Consider the following 5000-nt stretch of genomic DNA (forward strand, 5'->3'; position numbering starts at 1 on the left):
GCCGTACTCCTTTCTCAATTTTGATATTTTCTGTATCTATATGTAGTCGAGTTATAGCGGCACATTTTGCATAAATCTATTCTAAAACTCTTACGATTTGTTTGTTTGTACCCTGCTTGCGTAGCATGTTTAGTATTGCTATTTGTTCTACCAAGTCAAAGGCCTTCTCGTAATCTACAAAAGCTAAACAGTTACATTATGTTCTGTCGTTTTCTCGTGCATATATATATATATATATATATATATATATATATATATATATATATACAGTATATATATATACATATATAAGTATATATATATATATATATATATATATATTATATATATTATACATATATAAGTATATATGTTATATATATATATGTATACATATATACATATATATATATATGTATATATATACATACATAATATATATATATATATATATATATATATATATATATTATATATATATATATATATACTTACATTTATAGATATATGTGCAGATATATTTTTCATCTCTTCCCAGGCACATTTTGCCCGGCTGCCGCTTTTGCTGAGATTCCTATTCATAATGCATTTCTGCCGGTACATTTCCGATCGCATATATTGGTTTTCTTCTTCTCTCGCTTCTCTCCCTCACGTCCTCCCGCCCTCACTCGCTTGTTCCCTTGCTCTCTCCTTTGCCTTCTCGTAGGCTCTTCGAGTCGGAAGTGGCTAAGATCTCTATATTCTTTGTGCTTGGGAGAGCTTATATCACCACCCCTTCCTTCATTCACATCTTATTCCTCATCATCTTGTGCCCATTCATAGCCACTCTTGTCCTCCCCCACTCTATCTCCATCTGGTCTCCCTTGATTCTAAACTCTCTCTCCTTCTCTTCTTCTATTTTTTCATTACAGTCTCTGTATGTCTGTCTGTCTGCCATTATGCTTGTTTGTCCATATGTATGTATGTCTGTCTAACTGTCTGTCTGTCTGTCTGTCTGTCTGTCTCTCTCTCTCTCTCTCTCTCTCTCTCTCTCTCTCTCTATATATATATATATATATATATATATATATATACATATATATACATATATATATATACATATATATATATATATACATATATACATATACATATATATATATATATATATATATATATATATTTATATATATATACATATATATATATATATGATTATAAGAGTGTGGGTGGAAGAAGAATAAGCGAAAATGAGCTGGAACTCCTTTATTTCTTATACGTTTCGACCGACTCGGTCTTCTTCAGTAAGGTGTCTACGAACAGCTCGAACCTTACAATTATACGCTCGAGGACGGGGATACGGACAGGTCATACCGCTGGCTGTCTGGGGATTCCCATTCCCGTACCATTTTCGCTTATTTTTCCTTCACCCACACTCTCATCTCTCTAATCCATTCACCCACCCACCCCATATATATATATATATATATATATATATATATATATATATATATATATATATATATTTATATATATATATATATTTATATATATATATATATATCACCTCTCTCTCTCTCTCTCTCTCTCTCTCTCTCTCTCTCTCTCTCTCTCTCTCTCTCTCTCTCTCTCTCTCTCTCTCTCTCTCTCTCTCTCTCTCTCTCTCTCTCTCTCTCTCTCTCTCTCTCTCTCTCTCTTTTTTTTTTTTTTTTTTTGCTTGGTCTCTCTCTCATTCCCTCCTTTAGTGTGGAGTTAAATTATTTTCGAATACTTCTTTCCATACGAGACAGTCTCTTTCCTGGTTTTCTGGCTAAAGATATGAATCCCCTCTACAAGGTAATTGTGACATATTACATTTGTTGAAAAGACATGTGTTCCATTGCTAGGTCTAGGACCATGCAGTAAGGAGTACATTATTACATATCTTTAAAAACAGCATCGCAATCACAAAATATGTAATTTATTATTGGATACATATCGAACCTATTTTAATTATTTTTTTTTATATAATATCCGTTAGGAGGGGCAGATGGAGTTCGATATAGTGTGATTCTAAAGATGATCTAAACAATAAGATATTTCAGCAGGAATATTGATACAGGTCTTCAAGATTCTAAAGGGGATTGACAATATTAAAAGAGACAAAATTTCTACACTGAATGAGAATCTGACAAGAAATAATGGTCTCAAACTGTCAGGAAATAGATTTAATTTGAAAGTGGGTAGAAATAACCTCGCCAACCGTGTAGTTAATTAATGGAATTAACTTCCTGTAAAAGCAGTGCAATGCAGTTCAGTTCGAAGTTTTAGGATTCGTTTAGATAAACATCTAAGCAAGATGCTCTAATGAGTGCCATTTATTTTATATTAATTGTTTGTTTGTTTGTTATTCTTTGTCTGTTTATTATTTGCTCGATTTTCATTTATCATTATTTATCTTTCAATTTATTACTATTTACTATTTATCTGTTTGTTTATTATTTAACTATACCTATGAATTTATTTTATTTGTTATATTTGTATTATTATAAGTTTAATTTTATTTTATTTATTTATTTTATACTATTTATATATCTATTTATATATTTATCATTATCATATATATATTTTTTCGCATCCGTCCTAGTTATGGACCAAAAGCTCTCATGTTGCCATGCTCTACCTTTATAATCCTTTGTAATGAAATAACTGAATTTTTCCTTTCAACAACTGTTTTCAACAAATCCAGACAATTATATGGCAACCTGTACGCTTTTGGTGGAACCTATTCTCTTGTTTCGTAAGAAAATAGGTTACAGAATTACTACAGGTATAATTCGCAGGTTCATGGGCAGAAAACTTGAACGTTATTGGGGCATAAATGAATTCGATTCTTACAAGAAAACGACGCTCTGGAAATATTTCATCGAATGTATTCGGGAAAATGGACTCGCTATGGTGATCTTTTATGAATTGGTTTATTGAATTCTTCCTTATTTCCAGACTCAGTGGCACATCATTTAGGTCATTGATGGGCCATAACAACAAAATTACTATCAATGGAATAGAGGAATTGTTGATAAGGTTCTGGCTTGTCTCTCCTCTACAATCTAAGAATATCCTTACAACGTAGATAGAGTAATATTAGCCTTCTCGACTTGAAAACATTTGAGGTCGAAAATCAAACATACACACGCACACGTACACACACACACACACACACACACACACACACACACACACACACACACACACACACACACACACACACACACACACACACACACACACACACACACACACACACACACACACACACACACACACACACACACACACACACACACACACACACACACACGCACACACACACACACACACACACACCACACACACACAAACACACACACAGACACACACACACACACACACACAACACACACACACACACACACACACACACACACACACACACACACACACACACACACACACACACACACACACACACACACACACACACACACACACACACACACACACACACACACACACACACACACACACACACACATACACACACACACACACACACACACACACACACACACACACACACACACACACACACACACACACACACACACACACACACACACACACACACACACACACACACACACACACACACACACACACGCACACACACACACACACACATCACACAGACACCCACACACACACACACACAAAACACACACACACACACACACACACACACACACACACATACACACACACACACACACACACACACACACACACACACACACACACACACATATACACACACACACACACACACACACACCACACACACACACACACACACACACACACACACACACACACACACACACACACACACACACACACACACACACACACACACACACACACACACACACACACACACACACACACACACACACACACACACACACACACACACACACACACACACACACACACACACACACACACACACACACACACACACACACACACACACACACACACACACACACACACACACACACACACACACACACACACACACACACACACACACACACACACACACACACACACACACACACACACACACACACACACACACTTACTTGATTACTTACTTGATTGAAGAAAATCTCGGGAGCAATTCCACTGTTGATACAGCGCTCTTCGCTCCCTCCTTAATGTTTCATCAACAAGAGTAAGCTGCAGTCACCAATTGATTATCCAAGTCATAGCAGTCCGTAAAAAGAAAAGTTTTCAATTTCTTCTTAAATGTAGCCACATTTTGTTCCATTTTAATCCTCTGTGGGAGTTGATTGTAGAGCCGTGGAGCACTTCTACTGAAAGCTCTACGACCAGCTTCTCTTTGGTACCGCAGCTCATCAAGTCTATGCACTTCAACACTGTGTCTTAAGGTCATTGTTGTGTCAACTTCAAACTTCTTTAACATGTCACTCATGTATAGCGGTTTACCAAATTTCAATGCATGATATACCATGACACATTGCTTATAAATAATTCTTGCCTTAACCGGTAACCAGTACAATTTGATCAGTGCTGGAGTAATTCTTTTACGCCATGATTGTCCAGTAATCAGCCTAGCAGCTCTATTCATTATCAATTGTAGCTTTTTCAGCAAATAATTTAGAAGGCCATAATATAATGAATTACAATAGTCCAGCTTGCTTAGGACATGATTATGAACAAGTATTTTCATTGTCTTTTCATCAAGATACTTCTTTACAAAAGAAATATTCCGTAAGTGGTAACCCGCAATTCTCACTGTCTGTTCAATTTGGCTTTTAAAGGATAAATCACTGTCCAGTAACACTCCCAAATCCTTTACACTGTCACTCATTGGCAATTCTATTTCATTAACCCGCACAGTGCCAGCGACGCATATATGCGTCGGCAAGTAGTGTATCCCGTAGTGCCAGCGACGCATATATGCGTCGGCAACTTCAAAAATTCATAACTCGAAAACT

The sequence above is a fragment of the Oratosquilla oratoria genome, chromosome 2 (assembly GCF_046742065.1).
Source record: "Oratosquilla oratoria isolate Oo_2021 chromosome 2, ASM4674206v1, whole genome shotgun sequence".
NCBI lineage: Eukaryota > Metazoa > Arthropoda > Malacostraca > Stomatopoda > Squillidae > Oratosquilla > Oratosquilla oratoria.